This window comes from Pteronotus mesoamericanus, unplaced genomic scaffold (genome assembly GCF_021234165.1).
Source record: "Pteronotus mesoamericanus isolate MK-2021 breed Mesoamerican mustached bat unplaced genomic scaffold, CSHL_Meso_final contig_214, whole genome shotgun sequence".
Classification (NCBI taxonomy): Eukaryota; Metazoa; Chordata; class Mammalia; order Chiroptera; family Mormoopidae; genus Pteronotus; species Pteronotus mesoamericanus.
The window spans coordinates 423,705-443,288 of NW_026555089.1; the positions used below are offsets into that span (position 1 = coordinate 423,705).

At 69.5% G+C, this 19,584-nt stretch overlaps 2 protein-coding genes across 2 annotated transcripts in view; one reads left to right on the plus strand and one right to left on the minus strand.

Annotated features, from left to right (window-relative positions):
- The window catches only part of TNNI2 (troponin I2, fast skeletal type), a 210,381-nt gene that overhangs the window by 19,134 nt on the left and 171,663 nt on the right, over nucleotides 1-19,584 (plus strand). The window lies entirely within an intron of this gene.
- MOB2 (MOB kinase activator 2) overlaps nucleotides 1-19,584 on the minus strand; it is a 36,189-nt gene that overhangs the window by 8,340 nt on the left and 8,265 nt on the right. The window lies entirely within an intron of this gene.

The window sequence follows — 19,584 nt, forward strand, 5'->3', positions numbered from 1 at the left end:
CCCAGAGATGCCTCGGGACATCCCACCCCCACTGGGCACCACGTGCTGGCCACGGCCACATCCCCGCTGCCGGGGCGAGAGGCACGCAGGGACACTCGCCGCTGGCCCGACGCCATGGGGCCCAGCCTGAAACTCTGGGCTCCCCTCGGCGTGGGACGCCGCAGGCCTGCAGCCAGCCTGGCTCATGCCTGGGAACTGGCTCCCCAAGGCAGGACCCAGGAGTAGGACACGGGGACAGGGACCCCCCACCCTGACCCCAGAGCGGAAGCCCCCGGGGGGGGGGCGTCCACACGAGCACCCGCCATGTGCCAGCAGCCCGCCCGCCCGCCCCGGACCCCGCCAGCACAGGCCCCAGGCGCACCCACACGCCCGCCCCGCCTGCCTGCTCTCCCTGAGCGCGGGGCGCAGGCTCCCGGGGGGGCGGGCAGGGAGCTGGGTGCCACAGAAATTCGCAGCAATGGCTGCTTCTCACAAAAATTTTTTCCTGTTTAGGAAGAGTTCTTTCCCACAAAAATGCACTGTCATCTAACGCAGAACAGGCTCGTCTGGCTATTTTTACATGGGCGAATGCGTATCTCCATGGCGCCTGTTTCCATGTGAGCCGGGGACCCCAGTGGCAGGCCGCCACGCCCCCAGCTCCCCGCTGCCGGGCCTCTCACGCCTCAGCGGGACGTGGCGCGGGGGGCTGGCCAGCGAGACGGACGCCCCCAGGGAGGGCACGTGCTGGTCCGGCAGCCCGGAGCGGCAGCGGGACACGCCGGCCCGGGATGAGCTCGACACGGGTCGCCACGCCGGTCCCTCCTCCTGTGACCCCGCAGGGCCGTGGGCGGGGTGCCGGCCTGGCCCCTGCGGCTCGCATGCTCGGGCCCCTCAGGCCCATGGGGGTGCAGCCCCCCCCGCCCCGGCTCACACCAGGCCTCTGTCACTGTCTCGCCGTCTGAGCCGGAGCCGCCCCCGCCCCCGGCCCAGAGCGGAGGCCACAGACGGGGCGGGGGCGCAAGGTCTCCGTGGCTCCCTGGCCTGGCCCTTTTTTGTCCTGTTTTGAGAAGTTGCTGGCGGGTTATGTAAGAGAAACCGGAAGGGAAACGGCTCCCGAGCGCCAGAGAGATGTTTTCCCTTCGGCTCCTCACAGCAGATCTTCCCTTAAAAGGCGACGTGTGCTGGCCTCTGGGGACCGTACGGGGAGCGGCCAGGCCCAGGCAGGGCCCTGGCGTTCTGGGGGCAGGCGGGCAGGACCCGAGCCCCCGCCCTGCCCGGGCGGGCCGGGTGCAGGGCAGGCACGGATGCGCACGCGCACCGCAGGCCCTTCAGGGGGCCCCGCGTGGGCGAGGCTGTCCCCTGGGAACAGCCCCAGGGCCGGGACAGGGCGGAGCACGCGCGGGGAGCCCGGGCCCCAGGAAGGGCTGCGCGTGCCCTGCCCGCGGCCCCTCTCCCGACCCTGGGCCCTGCCGCCGAGGGCCGGGACGCCGCAGTGGGCTTGGGCTGCCCCAGGCCCTGGCCCAGGCAGGAAAGACCACCCTGCAGGACGCCCGTGGCCCGGCCCCGCCCTCCTTACTTGACGAGGGACCTGCGGGGCAGAGTCCCCCCACAAGCCGGGGCCGGCCACCCCACCCCCTCCCGCACTCGGCCTCAGACGCCCGCCCCACTTTGCCGTGTAGGAGCTGTGTCGCCTGGGGCCTCACAGGGCATGAGCACTGGCCAGCGGGGGTCACACGCTGCCCGGCACGCCCTGTCCACAAGACCCTTCGCTGCCAGGTGCGCGCCTCACCTGCGGCCCCTCGTCACGCCCCGGCTCACATGGGGAACCCACCTGTGCTGGCCGCGACCGCACGTGCAGCAGGGAAGGGCGGCCCCGGGATGTGCCTGGGGGCCGCTCTCGTGGCTACAGGAAGCGAGCCGAGCGCCGGGAGCATGGCGCAGAGCGGCTGAGGGCGCATGCCGGGTGCCGGCGCTGGCCCTGCCCCCAGTCCCGGGTGTCCGCAGCCCCCAGGCACGTTGGCGGGCGTGGCCCGGCCGTCCAGAAACGACGAGTAACCCGAGGGTTTTGAAAACGGGGTGAAACTTCAAGGCGCTAGCCACGCCAGGCCCCAGGCACAGAGCGAGTGCCACAGACGGGACCCGGCAGGGCGGCGCCCCCTCCCCTCCCCTGGGGCCCTGCCCAGCCTGCTGTGTGCGTGTCACCTCTGGGTGCCCCCCGACCCCCACGGCTGTTGGGGCAGCTCAGGCCTCACCCAGGGAGGGGCACCGTGAAGGCAGGGCAGCGCCAGAGCAGCGATGTCTGAAGACAGCCCCGTGGACCGCAGGAGGCCCAAGGTGCGGGGGGAGCGGGGACACAGGAACCTGCAGGCACATCAGCAGGTGGCACGGGGGGCCGCCCGAGCCGCTCCACGGGGAGGGGCGCTGGGGCCCGAGCCGGGCGGGTCTCTGCACGGCCACCTGCTCTCGGGTGGCCTCACAGCCCCAGGCCAAGCTCCTGTGGTGCCCCCAGGACACTGCAGGACACAGGCTGGAGCTCTGGGGTCAGCCTTGTCCCGATGGCCAGGCCAGACACGAGGGGCCGCTGGCCCCGGCTCACCCCCCGCTGTGAGCACGCGCCCCTGGAGCCAGCAAGCACGGGGCCCCTGCCGCCGGGGGCCCCCGTGTGCTGGAGGCAGAGCCCTGGGCGGGACCTGGAAAAGGTCCTTCTGAAGCTTGGGGCTCCCAGCCTGGACGGTCCCCTGTGCTCCCAGCTGGCCCGGCGCTGCCGCGCCCCTGCAGGCACTGCCTGGGAGCCCGAAGGTGGGAGGCCGTGTCCTGTCAGACCCCCACAGGCTGCGGCCGGGCAGGTGCTGTGCAGGAGGCCGCGCGGGCCGTATCCCGTGGCCTGGCGGCTGGCAGTCGGCACCCCAAACAAAGCGGCTTTCACAAGCTCCGGTGTCCCACCGGGAGGGAGCTGCCGGAGCGGCCGGACAAAGGCAGGTCAGGAGCTGCGCGCGCCGCTGGCCCCACGCTGCAGCCCCGGCGCTCAGACTGCAGGCCCCCCGCTTGCTCTCCAGCACCCGGCCGAGTTGTCTGTCCCCTTCTCCCAGGGTCTCCCTGGCCCCGCGAGAACGGCCCGGGCCCCGTGCTCCCACAGGGCTTGCCGGGACCTCGGCAGTCCCGCGCCACGGCTCCGGGCGGGTGGGGGGCTGCTGCAGGGCTCGGCCCTTCCCAGCTGCACACGCAGGTGTGCACGGCCCGCTGCCCCATCCGAGCCGGCCGCCGTCCCCGACCTGACCGACGGCCCGGAGATGCCGCCAACGTGCCCCCAGCCCTCATGCTGGTGGGCGGGGCTCTGCTGCCCACTGGCACTCGGCGGGAGCCCCCGGCGGGCATGCGGCTGATCTGTGCACGAGAACCCTGTTGGAAGGGGGAGCGGGCACAGGGATAGCGGGAGGCCCAGGCACACACTGGTCTTGCCCCGAGGCCCCCCGGCCGGCCCCCCGGGAGGCCTGCTCAGTTGCTTACAGTGGAAGGTGAAAACGGGAAAACCGAGAGATCCTCTCATTTAAAAATCGGGACCCACCAAATTCACAGGCAGATGTGCGACTGCTGCCTGGAACGGACGGGTGACGCGTCCGGCTCCCCGGGGCCCCCTTGGCCGGGGCCGAGCCGTGGCCCTCAGCCCCGCGCACCCACGCAGGGGCACGCTCGCCTGAAGGCCAGCACGGCCACCCCCCTCGGGCCTCGGGAGGGATGCTGTGGGGGCACCGCGGGCCCAGGGAGGGAGAGGCGGGCGGAGCAGGACAGGCTCCTCTGGCAACACCCCTGCAGCGGCCATCCAGCCGACGGGGCCCCCTGGGTTCTCCTGACACGGCCACTCACCCACAGACAGGCTCCAGGCCCCGGCCCAGCCGTGGGGGTCCGTGCAGCGGGCTCGGAGGGGACGACGTGGGGTGCTGTGGCAGAAGGACCACCCAGGGGGCCCCCTCCCGCACACACTCCTGCTGCTGCGGGCCTTCAGGGGAGCCCCTGCAGACAAAGCTGCAGACCAAGCCCCCCCTAGCGGGCTCCGGCCTCATAGGCCATCCCAGGACAGCGGACAACGGGCCACCATGCCCCAGCCCGGCCCCAGAGGCAGGGAATAGGGACAATCAGACACCCTCCCCTCAGTCGTCCCCTGCCTCCCGCCCCCCATGTTCACCTGAGCACTTTGCTGACCGCCTGAAGCACCATTTTGCAGCTGAGTCCGGTTTTGGGGGACTGGCTGAGCGGAGCCCGGTCTGCAGGGAGGCTGCTGTGCTCCCCCGGCATGCTGGGACAGCTCAGACGGGCCGAGGGACGTGGGAGCCCCGGGGCAGAGGCAACGCCGCCCCCGCCCTCCCAGGGCGGCCGCCAATGAGGATGCGGGGAAAGGAGGGCTCCGGCCGGGACTCACACAGCCGCCCCATTCACAGGCCAAGGCCGCTGGGGAGATGAGGGCGGGTCCCAGCCGACGTTGCAGAGTGGCGCCTGGCGGGCGGTGCTCTGCGGGGAGGGCAGGGCCCCAGGGAGGCCGTCGGGGGGCCCCTCCGGCCCAACCCGGACAGCTCCCCTGGGAGCAGGCGGCGGCCCTGCCCACTGGCTCCAGGGCCAGAGCGCCCGGGCCCGGCCCCGGCCCGCGAGGCAGGCAGCAGGCGGGCGCCCGCGGGGCTGCACCCAGGCTGCCGCCGCCGCCTGCCCGGTGGCGAGGGGCTCCGGCACGCCCCCGTGCGGACGGCCTCGGAAAGACAGGGCCAGCAGGCTGCGGGCGTCCGGACCAGGAGCTCGCAGGCCCGGCAGAGGCCGCCCCTGCAGGGGGCGCGGGCAGCAGACCTGGCCGAAAGCGTCGACAGCACCTGGCGGCGGGTGTGCGCATGCGACCCGGGTGGCCGTGGCCTCCTTCACGGAGCGCCGGTACCAGGGGGAGGCCGCCCCTGCCCTCCCAGGACGCGCCCCACAGCCACCCAGAGGGCCCGCAGGACAGCCGGCCCCGGGCAGCTGGGGCAGCGCAGCACTGGAAGGCGCCTCTGGACTCGCCACCTGCCGCCTGTCCCAGCCCCAGAACCGGCCACTTCCACCTCAGCTCTTTCTGTGGGAGGACCCGAACCCCGAGACCGGTGCCGGGCGAGCACGCCGCTGCGGGGCCTCTCGGCCCAAGGCAAGAGGCACGTGCATGCCTGCACCTCTGCCCGCGCACCTCAGAGCCGTCCCCTGGACCTGGGCGTGCGACGCAGCCGCACGAGTCCACCCCGGTCCCGCCCCTGCGGGCCCCTCTCCGCGACCTCCTCCACGGGCTCCTCTGCAGCCTGCCCCCAACGTCCAACCACCGAGAGACAAAGGGACACGAGGAGAGGTTGGAACAGAGGGGCTAGAGAACTCAGGGAACCCGAACTGCAGCTCCCCAACGACGAGGAGCTAGAGACCCGTGAGCCGACGCACAGGCAGCAGGAGGCCCAGGGGCCGGTAACACCACGTCTGCGACGACGGGGCCACGGTCCGGGCCTGGACGGCCGCCCTCCACCGCGGCCGGCTGGGAAAATGCCCGTTGCAGCCGAGTGCGGCCGCGGCCAGCACGGCGGTGCGGTGCGGGGGCCGGGCCGAGGGCGCAACCGTGCGCACGGCGGGCGCCAGACGGGACGGGTGGCCCAGGAAAGGGACTCTGGGAGCACGGACTGAGCCGCCCAGACCTTTGGCAGACCACTCAGCTGAGGGCAGGCAGGGCCCAGTCACTGGCCGCCCCAGGGGCCGCTGCCTCCAGCGGCCACGGAAGGAAGGCTGTGCTGGGCCCCAGGGCAGCCCCGCCCCCCCAGCCTCGAAACTCCTGTCTGGCCAAGGGCAGAGGGACTGCCTGCTGGAGCCCCCGCCCTGGGGAGACAGTGCGGCCCGGGCCTCCCACGCCCAGGAGTGTCCGGCGCACCGGGGAGCAAGCCCCGCCACAGCCAGAGCGCCGGGGGCGGGGCGGCCGGAGCACAGCGCGAGTGAGCCTGTCCGGGGGTTCACAGGAAAGCGGGGATGTGCCAAGCGAAAGACCAGGGCTCTCGACAAGACATGGGATGCCAAAGAGCACACACAGAAATTCCCAGAACTGAAGACTACGGCATCTAGAATGAAATGGTACACGATACGCTTAACAGCAGATTAAACGACGCAAAGAAAAAGATTATAAAAATATGCCCTGGCCGGCGTGGCTCAGTGGATGCAGTGCCGGCCTGCAAACCGAAGGGTCGCAGGGTTGATTCCCAGTCAGGGCACCTGCCTGGGGTGCAGGCCAGGCCCCCCATGGGGGGCTTTTGACAGGCAACCGCACATGGATGTTTCTCTCCCTCTCTCTCTCCCTTCCCGTCTAAAAATAAACTCTTTAAAGATATTATAAAAATATAACAAAATTCGTTTAACGTAGTTAGGCCGAGCTTGAGGAAATTTATAACCATAAATGTTTGTTAGAAAAAAAGGCTTAGAATAAACAATCTACAAATCTACCTTATTGAGTCAGAAAAACAAGAAACACGCAGTGAACCCGGCGCAAGTAGAAGGAAATGAAGACAATAAAAAACCCCCGGCACACAAAATGGACAGTTAAGTACTAAATTACCTTGGGACAGGGTAAGAAAATAGGGAAGTTTCCCAACTAGATTGATCAAAACGGGGGAGACCCAAGGAGCATCAGAAATGAAAGGCCCCACAGACCCGTGAGGGAGGACAGCGGACAAAAAGAAACGGGGCGAAACGGTTTTGTGCACAAACACAAGTTATGAAAACTGACACGTGAAGGAATTAAAAACGTGGATTCAGAGTTAAAAACCTTCCTCCAAAAAAAGGCTAGGGCAGGCGGTTTCCCGGGTGAGCTCTGCGGACTCTGCGAGGAGGCAGCGACGCCTTCTCACACAGCCCTTCTGAGGCCGGGGCGGGGCACCACCCTACCCCTCGGCGAGGCCGCAGGAGGCAAGGCCCCCCAAGGAGGGGAAATTACAGGCCACCCTCCACGGACGCCAGTGTGAGACTCCCCACGAAAATGCTAGCACACTGAGCCCAGCTGCTGCATGCATGAGCACACGTGTGCATGTGGGAGGCCTGCATGTGAGCATGTGTGCACGTGAGGTCTGTACACGTGCGTGCATGTGTACAGGTGAGAGGCATGTGTGTGCTAGCGCACATGTACAGGCGAGGAGTGTGAGTGCGTGTGTATAGGTGAGAGGCAGGAGCGTGAGACTGCTGGGCAGCCAGGCTCCTATCTCCCTCCCCCCTCCCTCCCCCAGCCCAAGAACGCCTGCCGCACCCTCGGGCCGGGCCCTACCTCCAGGCCCTCTCCCGCCCCGCCCCGCGGCTGCGCTCACGCTGCCCCTGGCCCACGCAGCCTGGCACCGCCTTAGCAGCCCCTGGGAGCCACGCAGAGTGCAGGGCGCCGCCCAGCGTGCTGGCGCCGCAGCCCAGCACCCGCCTGGACCCGGGAGCCCGGGGGACCGAGCCCTGCCCGGCTTGAGTGCGCTTGTCGCACAGGGTCGTCCTCAGCGGGCCGCCCTCCTCCACCGCTGCCTCGGCCACCGAGCCAGCCGCTCCCGTGAAGGGCGGCCCCGCCCACCTGTCGCCTCTGCAAAGATGCCCCCGCGGCCTGTCCGAGCTGCACACAGACGAGGAGGCGGCTGAGAAAGCCCTCCCGGGGTATGAGTCCACGGGGACAGGCCGGGAGGCAGGGTCGGGCGGTGGGGACGGCTGGCTTTGGTGCCACTGGTGCAGGGATAGCGACGGCCTCCTGAAGCCGGGTCCCCTCCTGCGGTGCCGGCTGAGCCCATCTCCACGCTGCCTGTGGGCCAGGCCCACTGACGCCCAGCCACCAGGATGACCGCAGACCCAAGGCTCAGCTTGGGACCCAAACCTGGCATGTCCCCAGCTGGGCGGGGCGAACCTTCGCCTGCTCCTGAGGCCTCACTGGGCTGCGGCCTGGGCCGTGTGCGCGGGAGGGGACACGCAGGGAGGCCTGCCGCCTGGAACCCCCCACTCCCCGGCCCCGTGCACCTCAGCATCCCCGTTCCCATCGGCCGCTGAGGCCCACGGGACGCCCCATGCGGGTGACGCCGCGTCAGGGCTGACGCCATGCCCGAGTGACGTCAGTCCACAGAACTGCACCCCCACCTCGCCTCACACCGAGGAGGAGACGCCGCATGCACCGCCGGCCCCGCGGACGCCAGTGGACGCCCACCTGCCGGGTGAGGTGCGCCCCGCCCGCCTCGCACACTCCTTGACAGCCCTGTCCTGCCCGGGCCCGGCCATCGGGGAGACCACGGAAGCACCGGGACCCCGGAGAGCCACCTGCCTCGGGAAGGGGGAGGGCGGCTGCCCACGGGCCAGGGCCGGGGCCCGGGTGTCTGCGTGGACTCAGAAGGCGAACAGGCGCCCTCAGACGCTGCGCCACCAGCACCGTCCTGTCCCAAGTGCCAGCCAAGCCCAACCCCAGCAGCGGGAGCGGCTGCGGGAGGCCGCCCAGTCGTCCCGTCTGGCCCCCAGCCACTGCCAGCCGCGAGGGCAGGGGTACCCAGGCCGAGCGGCAGCCGCCTCCGGCGAGTCTCCCCCTCTGACCCCTGCCCTGGCGTCTGCCAGACGAGCCCGCCAGCCTCAGGCGCGGGCAAGGCGGCCTGTGCCAGGAGGCTGCGCGAGGCCCCAGAGCCAGCAGTGCCCCTCAGTTAGAGGCCGCCGAGCCCCGGCTGCCCGCCCAGCAGCAGGCGCAGCAGAGGGCTGTGCCAGTGCCCACACGCTCCCGTGAGGTCGCCCGGGCCCACAAAAGCCCATGGGCCCGCGGCAGGGGACCGTCTCTGTTCCCTCCCCCGACCGTCTCCAGCCAGGCAGCCAGCGCCCAGACCGCCCAGAGAAGGGCCGTGCGGGTCCTGCCAAGTCGCCGCACCCGCCCAGCCGGTACGGAAGCCTCGGCTGCAAGGCTGAGCCCAGGCCCCGGCCCCAGGAAGGCGGCTGGAGGCAGCTCCGGGCGGGGCAGCTCTGGGCCTGGGGTGTCTGGGCTGAGGCAGGGGCTCGGCCGCCAGTGCCACCCTCGCTCCCGTGGGTCCCCCGGCAGAAACGGTGGGAATCTTCCTTATTCGCCCTAAACACTGAAATCCCAGCAAGACGAAAGCCCTGCCCTGGAAAAACGCCGGGAGCAACGGCAGCACCCTCGCCGTGCGAGGCAGCAGGGACAGGTCCATGGAAGGTGGGACCCTGAGAGGCACAGGCCAAGGAGCCCACGGCCAGCCCCCCGCAGGCCCCTGAATGGCCGGTCCCTAGGCTGCCCTCACAGTGGACACCCCTCCAGGGAGGCCAGCGTCCTGGGCCTGGGAGGGCTCAGCGAGGTGCAGACCGGAGGGCCTCCGCCGCGAGCGCACACAGCGCTCCGAGTGGCACAGGCACCCGAGACCCGGCGCCTGGCGCTCAGCACCAGCAAGGGTGTGGGGGGTCGAAAACCACCAGGGGCTCTGCTCCTGGGCTCAGCAGCCACCCTTGCCAGGCCAGCCCCGTCTGCTTTGCTGAGTGGAGGAGACGCAGCAGGTCACACGCAGGAAGATGGCGGCCAGGCGGGGAGCAGGGACCCTGGTCCTCTGCCCTGCACCCTGCGCGTGTGCCCTGGCGCGTGGCCCTCCGCTTTGGACTCAGAGGGGAGGCATCGGCCTGGGGGTGCCCAAAAAGGAGGGGAGACTAAGATCCCTGGCCCACACTCCGCACTCCCCAGGGAGACCCAGAGGAGCCTGGGGAGACCCCCAGCACGGACTGGGGCCAGTGACGGGGGTGGGACCCACGCCCTGGACTGGCCTCCATGCCCTCGCCGGCCGCCCTGCGGTCCCAGGCCCTGTCCTCAGAGGGCTCCTTCAAACACCCAGGCCTATTCACTGCCACTTCTTAGAGCAAAGTCCCTGGGCCGTCCCACTGCAAAGGCTCTCTGGCCTTCAGGAGTCTTGGAGCCCTGCAGACCAGGCTGGCCAGAGAGTGAAGCACACAGCTGCCCGAGGCCGCGCCCTGCTGTGTCCTCAGCCCACAGGGCCCTGCCGAGACCAGGAAGTTCAGTGGGGTTGGCAAATCTGCCCACTAGCCTCAGGGTGGAGAGCAGGGGCAAGCGCTACTTGGGTGTTTCTGAACAAATCAACTCCTGATCCACAAACCAGAACGCGTGCAAATCAGCGAGAGGGAGGACCACCCCGCCCCAAAACCAGCCAGGAGGGAAGGAAGGAACCACCCCAAGGGGCCGTTGCCCGCTGATGGTCAGTGAACAAGGGCAGGGAAGACGGGTGTGCCCGCCAAAGGCAACGCCCTTGAGGACAAGGAGGTGACAGGACGGAGAGGGCCGGGGACGCTCGGCCTCACTCCCCGCCGCCCGAGCCCAGCGTGGGGCCCCTCTGGCCCGAAGTCTGCCTCCAGAGATTCTCCACGAGCACTCCGCTCAGGAGGACCCCGGTGCCCGGCGTCCGCGCCTGCCACGTGGGATGAGGCTTTACGAGGCTCCCGAGAAGCGGACGCCAGGACCTATTACACGGAAAAGGGACGCCCGGCTGCACCACACCCCGCTGGAATAAAGCAAACCCACCCTCGGGAATTTCCACGTGGCCCCCGAAGGGCGGCAGCGGCCTTGGTTTCCCACAGAGGGGGCGCCACCCCCTGGCAGGGTGAGCAGGGGCGGCCGGGGCTGCCCCACCCAGTCCCCGCCCTCTCCCTGCAGCATCGGTCCCCCAGCAGCTTCCTGAAAAGGGTTCGCGGGAGGAAGGGGTTCATGGGAGGAGAGGGGTTCACAGGGAGATGGGTCACAGGAAGGACGAGGGTCACAGGAAGCAACCTCTCTTCGGAGGGCACAGCGGAGGGGTGACCCACACTCCGTGCAAGCGGGTGGCTGACGAGGGTGCACGTGGGGACCCCGAGAGGCCGCCCTGAGGACCGGCATCAGTCCCGGGCCCGAGCTGTGCTTGCGTTCCTGCTGTGTCCTGCTGCCCCCGGGAGTTCCCGGAACCCCCTCTCTGCCCCCGGGCCCGGCATGCCACAGCGGTGCCCGGGGCGGTCGCCGTGCCCGGAACCCCCTCTCTGCCCCCGGGCCCGGCATGCCACAGCGGTGCCCGGGGCGGTCGCCGTGCCCCGAACCCCCTCTCTGCCCCCGGGCCCGGCATGCCACAGCGGTGCCCGGGGCGGTCGCCGTGCCCCGAACCCCCTCTCTGGCCCCGGGCCCGGCATGCCACAGCGGTGCCCGGGGCGGTCGCCGTGCCCCGAACCCCCTCTCTGGCCCCGGGCCCGGCATGCCACAGCGGTGCCCGGGGCGGTCGCCGTGCCCCGAACCCCCCTCTCTGGCCCCGGGCCCGGCATGCCACAGCGGTGCCCGGGGCGGTCACCGTGCCCCGAACCCCCTCTCTGGCCCCGGGCCCGGCATGCCACAGCGGTGCCCGGGGCGGTCGCCGTGCCCCGAACCCCCTCTCTGCCCCCGGGCCCGGCATGCCACAGCGGTGCCCGGGGCGGTCACCGTGCCCCGAACCCCCTCTCTGCCCCCGGGCCCGGCATGCCACAGCGGTGCCCGGGGCGGTCACCGTGCCCCGAACCCCCTCTCTGCCCCCGGGCCCGGCATGCCACAGCGGTGCCCGGGGCGGTCACCGTGCCCCGAACCCCCTCTCTGCCCCCGGGCCCGGCATGCCACAGCGGTGCCCGGGGCGGTCACCGTGCCCCGAACCCCCCTCTCTGCCCCCCGGGCCCGGCATGCCACAGCGGTGCCCGGGGCGGTCGCCGTGCCCCGAACCCCCTCTCTGCCCCCGGGCCCGGCATGCCACAGCGGTGCCCGGAGCGGTCGCCGTGCCTGGAACCCCCTCTCTGCCCCCGGGCCCGGTATGCCACAGCGGTGCCCGGGGCGGTCACTGTGCCCCGAACCCCCTCTCTGCCCCTGGGCCTGGCCCTGGGCCCGGCATGCCACAGCGGTGCCCGGGCGGTCACTGTGCAGCCTTCCAGCCTGGGCTCCTGCTGCAAGTGTGACGCCCTCGGGCTCCCTCACCCCGACGCCCCGCGGGCTCTGGAGCCTGTGGCCGCGGCGCCTGCACGGACGCTCTGCCCTCGGGGCGTCCACGGCGGCCCAGCTCTTCCAATCGCGGGAGACGCGGACGTTTCACTTCCCGTCCCTTCGGCAGGGTCTTCCTCGGGCAGAGGCGGCCACCCCCTGCAGAGCCCCCTTCCCTTCTGGGGGCCCCGAGGAGACTGACCACAGCGGCTCTGGTCACTCGGCCAGCGCCCCCTTCCTTGCGGGCTTGCTCTCATCCTCATTACCCGGGCAGTCCTCGGATCGCCCGCTGCGCCCTGGCTGTGCACGCACCTCACGGGGGGCTGGGGGCGCTCCCAGGCCGCTCCCAGGGCAACGCACAGACCTGTCGCTCGCTGGACTCCCAGCCCGGCGCCTGGCCCACGCTGCTGCTCCGCCTCCCCTCTGCACAGAGAGGCGGGCATACGGGGACCAGTAGGCACATGCCTGCTCTGAAAACAGGGGCCTCCGGTCAGCCACGGCACCCACGGCCCGCTGCCCAGGTCCGCCCCCCCAAGACACCCCAGCAGCCAGGAGGAGACCTGTGAGGCTCCGGGGGCTCCTCTCTGCTGGAGTCGCCACACGGTCCCTGGTGCCGAGTGACCCTGGCCCCAGGCCCCAGGGCATAGTGGGGGGCAGGGGGCGCTTCGCTGGCAGAACGTAAAATGCACACTGGCCCGGGCGGGGGGTGGGCGCCCAGCGAGGCTCACCTTTGCAGCAGCGAGTGCACGCATGTGCCGGCCATGGCCTGGCCAGTCCAGCCTTCAGCAGGCCCTTGGTTTGTCCGCGTGACATTGCAGGCTTTCACAGGCAGCGTGGAACCCGTCCCTCACCCACATGGTCTGGCCCAGAGCCGGCACTCCCCACTTCTGTGGTCACCTGTCCAGCAGCCTCGTGACCCCTCAGCCTTCCTGTGCGGGCGACAGCGCCCCCTGGTGGACACGGGGGTCCACTCTACTTGCAGGGCGGCAGACCTGCGCTGCCTGGTCACAGGACAGGGAGAGGCGGCGAGCGCTGGTGTCTGGATGGGTCGTCCCTCTCCTGTGAGCCCCGGGGCCTCCCCCACGGCTGGTGGGCCTGGGCCCGCTTTCTGCACACGCGCACCTCTCGGCCTCTGGGGTCCACTGCAGGGGGTCTGGAAGGCAGCGGCAAGGCAAGGGTGCAAGACACACCCCAGAGACCTTGCTGAGCGGCCGAGCAGGCTCAGAGCAGACGCCAGCCACCCGCCTCTCAGCCACAACCTCCGCCTGCAAAACGGAGACACGGAGCTCCAACCCAGCGTGCCCTTAGTGCGCAGATGTCCGCCGCAGGCGTGCGGGAGGCCGGCACCAGCTCCCAGGCGTCCATGGGCCCCCGGGGGCCGCCGCAGCTCCGGGAGCCCTGGAACGCTTACTCTGGGTGGTGAGAGCGAGGAGCCGCCTCCGGTGAGCGGCTGTGCGCAGCCCCTACAGTGCCGGACGCCCTGCTGGGCCACGGCCAGGAGGGCACACACCTCACCCCACGTGGCTGTGCCAGCCGCGCCCGCCTGGCCCCGGGAAGTACCTCTGTCGCTGAGGGAAGGGGCCAGCGACGCCCTTTCTTAGCCGTGACCCAGCACGTCCAGCACAGACCCTGAGAACGCATGAGTGGTCCGCAGAGGAAAGTGCGTAAGAGGTAAGGAAGGTCGGAAACCACGCTCGGCCCACTCGTGATGAAGCGCGGTGTCAGCGTCTGCTGCACCTGCCACAGGGAAACTAACTCTGGCAGCCCCAGCCGGGACCACAGGAGCCGCCCAGGGGAGGGCCGCCTGGCTCCCCTGGTTTAAAAAAGAGAACCAAAACAAACAGCAGCAAAGGCAGGCAACCCGGCCCTGCTACATTGTTTCCAACCACCGCAAGCAGAAGCAGCCCGGCGGCAGAGCGCAGCCCCTGGAGGAGTCTGCGCGGGTCCGCGGGGAAAAGGCCACCTGAGGCCCAGAACAGAGGAAAGAGGCACAAAACAGGGGCGAATGCTCGTGTCCAGGCCCAGGGGCCCCCGCACTCCACGGAGGGAGGGGGCGGGGGGCAGGAGGAGAGGGCGGGACACCTCATCTCACCTTCCCCCACTAGAGGGTGCGTGGGTGGCGCTTCCCTTCACATCTCTTCCTGCGGGGACGAGAGCATGGCCCACGGACTGCGCCGGGACCAGCGCGCCAGGCCGCCGTCGACATGCATGCAGCGCCCACGTGCCCCTCAGGTGGCCTGCCCTCCGGCACGGCCCCGAGGCCCAGGACAGAGGATGCCGGGAAGCGCGGGGTCTGAGCGAGCCTGGCTGGGCGCCAGCCCCACAGCCACACTCTGCCGCCCTTCGAAGTCCAGCTTCTGGAAAGTGTCGCCTCGCTCGCTCGCTGGCTGCGCCTCCTCCCCCACCGCCCGCCGGGGCAGAGGCAGCCTCCGCAGCCGCACCCACGCGCGCCCTGCGCTCTCGCTGAGGCGGCCCCCAGCCCCCGCCGCCAGCGCGGGGCTGTGGACACAGGGGCGCCCGCCCGGGACCGCGCCCTCTCCTGGGCTCCGTGCCCCCCAGTCAGGCCTCCCATCTCGGGGTGCGAGAGGCCCCTCCCGGCCGGCACCGTGCGGCGCACCCCGATTCTCAGCTCCCCCAGTCTTCTCACAGTGCCCCAACTCCCTGGGCCCGGAAGTGCACCCGGGCCCCCAGGCCTGCACTGGGGCCACGTCCCCGAGCCCCGCTGGCGCGGGCCCAGGACTGGCCACACCTCCCCCACCTGCACCCCCCCCCCCCCAGCTGGGAAGCCGCAGTTCCCTTCCGAAGGAGCTCTCAAATCTGACCAGAGGACCCTGGACTGGAGTCCAGTGTGGCCAGGCCAGGCCGAACTCAGGCCACTCCCTACCCGCCCCCCCCCCCCCCCGTGCCTGCTCCTGTCCCCTGAGACTTGGTCACAATAAGCCCCCGCGGCGTGTCCGCTGCACCTCCGGGGGCACCCAGGCCCTGGCGAGCAGACCAGTGCGCCCAGCAGCGAAGAGGTGAGCAGGCCGAGGTGCCACGGCGAGGCCTGGGCAGGGCTGCAGGGACCCACGGGCCAGCGGGGGCCTGGCTCAGCTCAGCAGCACCTGCCCACACATGCCCAGCCCTCCGCCGGGGCGGGCACACGGCCAGCTTCCAGCACAGTGCGCAGCCCTGGTCCCCGCCTGCAGGACACAGCGTCTCCGAGGGCTGGGAACTCAGGTGCCTCCAGGCAAGTGAGCGTGAGGAAGGAGACAACCCTGGAAAGGCGCGGCCGGCGGCGGGCAGGTGCTTCCTGGGAGTAGGAAGTCAGGGGCTCTCTCTGGGGAGGGGACAGCAGTACTGGGACCTGGGAGATGCCAAGGGACAAGTCCAGTGAAGGCACAGAGGACAGCAGGAGCCCAGTCCCCAGAGCACAGAGGCGGCGCCCTGGGCAGAGGGTGCAGGCAGGGGTGGGCACGGGAGAGGGGCTGGCAGCGGGACCTCCTGGGCGCTGTGGGCCGCGGTGCCCTTGCAGAGGCTGCTCCGCTCTGCTCGGCTCCACGTGGAGGCCAAGAGCGGCAGGGCGGCAGCCGGGATGCCACAGCAACGGCCCAGGAGCAGGCTGCCGGGGGCTCCCTGGCTCCTGTGTGTGGCCGGGACCCAGTGGCCTCAGGCTGCCCGGGAGGTGGAGCTGCGCAGCACCAACGGGGACCCCGCCGCCACTGCCCAGGACGGTGGGGCTCCTCGGGGGGCAGGGGCCTGCAGCAGGGCGTGGGGCATGGGCTCGCTGAGCGGAGCTGCCGACCTGCCACGGCGGGGGGCGGGGGGGTGCAGGTGGAGTCTCGGGGAGCGGGGCAGGGGCTGTGTGAGAGCGAGCGGGTCCCAGCTGGGCAGACCCGGCCTCAAATGAGCCCACGGCCCACGGTGGGAGGAGAAGGGCCGGCGGATGGCCCGGGGCACCCTCAAGGTCGCAGTAGCTCCTGCAGAGACACGCCCCAGCCAAGGGCTCCTGCACGTGGAGGGGACCGAGCCAAGGTCTGGCTCACTGAGGACGCCGGCCTGACGCCGGCCGAAGCGCAAGCGCGAGCCCCTTCCTGCGCTCGTCTCCCGCCTGTCCCCGCTCGGCACCTGGAGGAGAGGCGAGAGGCACTTGCTGCCCAACCGCTGCCCCTCAGCAGGGCCCGGGGGAGGAGGGCGGCTGCGGCCGCTGCACAAAACAGGAGGCCCTGGCCCGGCACTGCCCTGACCTGCGGGCCCAACGTCCGAGCACCAGCCCCTTGGGGCACCTTGGACACTCACGGGAGCGGGTCACACAGAGGAAGGACGTGAGACAGAGCTTTCCTGGTTTGCGGAAGCCTTCGCTCGCTCACTTAGACTTAATGTTCTTGACAGAGAATCACAGATGCACAAGCAACGCGGGGGCCTCATTTCCTCAAAGGGATCTCGGTTCTCACTCACTGGCAGGACCTCATCACTGCAGGACCCCCGAGGCAGAGGAAGTGAGAGGCAGGAGCGCTGGGCCCACTGGAGGCAGGGGCGAGAGGCTGACGGCGGGTGGGGCGGGGGGGGGTCGGAGGACAGGAGTGTGGCTGGGCCAGGACGGGGGTCCAGAGAGCGGGGAATGGGGGACCCACGCCCCAGGTATGGGGTAGGAGTGGGAAGAGGGGCCCACCTGCACCGAGGCCAGGCAGGAGGCTACCCTGGCACAGGAGGACCCCCCATCCTACTGCACTGCCCCCTACCCCCGCCCCAGACAGCAACACCAGGGAGGAGGCAACCAGCCCCGCCCGGGCGCCCAGAGCACCTGGGGTCCCAGCCATCCTGACTGCACCGTGGGGGCCCAGTGTCCGCCCCACCCTGGCCGCTCCACGGCACAGGTGGTCGGCTCCGTGCTCCTCCCAGGAGCTGCCGCCGCCACCCACGGCAGGCCCACGGCCCACACACCACAGGCACAGACTGGTCCGCGCACAGCCCATGGTGCGGCGCAGGCCCTGCGAGGACGCCCCACTCCCAGGACAGGCCCCGGCCCTCTGTCCGCCCCTCCTCCACAGCACAGCCCCCGTCGGAAACCACCCAGGGCTGGCGAGCCGGGCTAAGACCCCCTGCGTGGGGCCTCCCTGCACCTATGCTTCTTCTCCCACCTTTTAATTTATTTTTTAAAAAGACTTTATTTTATTTTTTAAAAAAGAGAAACGGAGACAGAGTAAGAGAAACATCAACATGTGGTTGCCTCTCGTGCGCCCCCTGCTGGGGACCTGGACCGCAACCAGGCCTGTGCCCTGTCTGGGATTTGAACCGGCGACCCTCTAGTTTGCAGGCCAGCACCTGATCTACCAAGTCATGCCAGGCAGGGCCCTCCCACCTTTGCACAACTTCCAACACGCTCCACCACTGCAGCTCACCCCCTGCACACTGGGCGCCTTGTGCGGGCTGCCCATAAGACGATGTTGGGCCAGCCCTCTGTTTTTGACGGAGATGGCGCAGCACTGGAGAGGTGGAGCACAGCCCGTGTCCCATGGCTTTTGATTTCTGTTGCGCACACACACGCCACACACGCGATATGCGTTGAACCACATGCACACACCACGCGGTACCCGCAAACACACGTGCACACATGCATGACACATGCACACGACACACCACGTGCATGCACACCGTATGTGCATGCCGCTGCATGTATGCCAACACGTGCACTATATGCCCACGTGCACGCACCATGTGCAAACACCACACACACAGCATGCAAACCACACGTGCACGGGCACACACCTCACAGGCCCACGCCCAGCACAGTCCAGGTCACGTCCCAGAACGTGTGGCATTTCCCACAGCTCAGGAAAGAGCGCGCGTAGCAGGCAGGAGGCTCCAGCCCAGGGATGGCGGCCACGAGGCACAGGCCACGTGAAGGGCCACGAGGGAAGCCTGCACACAGCACTCGGTCACGGGACAGACAGCGAGGCGTGGGGGGGTGTGAGGCGTGGTCCTGAGGCGGGGCCCTGCGCCCCCCAGGAGCTCCCACCTCCGGCTGGGGCCAGGCGCGCCCCTCGGAGGCGAAGCCCCGGGCGCTCCGCTCGCTCTCTGTGGCACTGGTGCCCACGTCCTCACCGCCCACCGGGGCCGGGCTCTGTGCCTACAGGGAGTGCCGTGCCGCCCCCGCCCAGCCCTCCACTCCGACTCCTTCCTGCCGGACAGAGCCTCCTCGTTTTCACGTGAAACGAGTCGTCTGTCTTTCTTCATGATGAGACTCCGGGCCCCGCAGAAGAAAACTTCTTAAGCCAAGGACCAGGAATGGCACTTCCGATGCAGCTTTTCGACACCGCTGGGCAAGAGACACACCGCGCAGCCCGCCTGTGAGCCAAGTGTCGTTTTAGGTGTTCCATTAGACAGATTGAAAAAGTAAGAGCAAACAGGGAAAATTAATCTTAATAATCTCTTCTGTCTCACCCAAAATGTCCCTTCGACATGTCATCGATGTACAGACATTAACAGCACGCAACACTGTTCCCCACGACCCGACTGCCCGGCCCTCCGGCCTCGTCCGGCGCACGGCTGACCAGCGCCACTCTGGAAGCGCTTGCCCGCACCTGCGTCCCACCTGGCACCGCTGCTCTGCGCGTGGAGTGAGGCGTGGGCTGAGGAGGCGCCAGTGCGCGCCCCCTGCGCCCTGAGGCCCCACGAGACTCACAGGTGGGAGCAGCGGGCAGCGGTGCCTCGCCCCGGGCGCCCCGCCCATCCCCGAGGCCCTCTTCTCTGACTGCCCACTGAGCCAGAGCAGTGCCAGGCTCTCTCCTGCTGCCCGGCTGCATCTGTCCTAAGCCCTCCTTGTGTCACTGTCCCCGGCTTCAGCAAACGCCCTCAAAACACCCCACCCCCGCCCCCTCCCCCGTTGACCCAGCATGGTTGTTACAAAGAGCGCCTACTTGTGCCTCCTCTTTCCTCATTTCCTCTATTTCTACCTTCAAGACTCAAGCTCCGGCCCTGACGACGCAAAGACTGGCTCCGTTTCACCGGCTCTGCTCCCGCCCGCCCCCCGCCCTCCCCCCTCCAGTTTGTGTGTCTGTGAGGCAGGACTCGGGCCCTCTGCTCTGACGTCTGCGCCAAGTTACACTCGGGCCTGCTGCGTCCCACAAGGTGGTGGTTTTGTCCTCTTCCAGCTGAAAATCTCTAATTTCCACTATGGATCCTTCTTTGTGCCACTGGTTACTCAGAAGTGTGTCTCCTAATTCCTAAACACAGGGGCTTCCATAGGGACACAGCCTGTCCGGGCGCAGATTTCGGGCTGGATTCCACTCTGGCCGGGAGCGCGCCCTGGTTGGTGCTGGCCTGCCGAAGTGTGCTGAGGTCCCCGTGACCACGCGTGTCCCGCGACCCACGGTGCTCAGGCCTCTGTGCTGGCCGGCGCGTACAGCCAGGGGACAGCTAGGCGGAGTGCTGAGGAGAGCGAGCCCTCCCCCTGCACGAGCTCAGGGCAGCTGGGTGGGTTGTCCCCGAACCCCAGGAGAGCAGGAGCTTTCTACCTGAAACTGTACCCTTTTACAAATTCTCCCACTTCCCCACCCCAGCCCCTGGCGGCCCCCCGTCTGCTGTGTTCCTTCAAATGTGCCTTTCTTGTTTCGGATTCCACG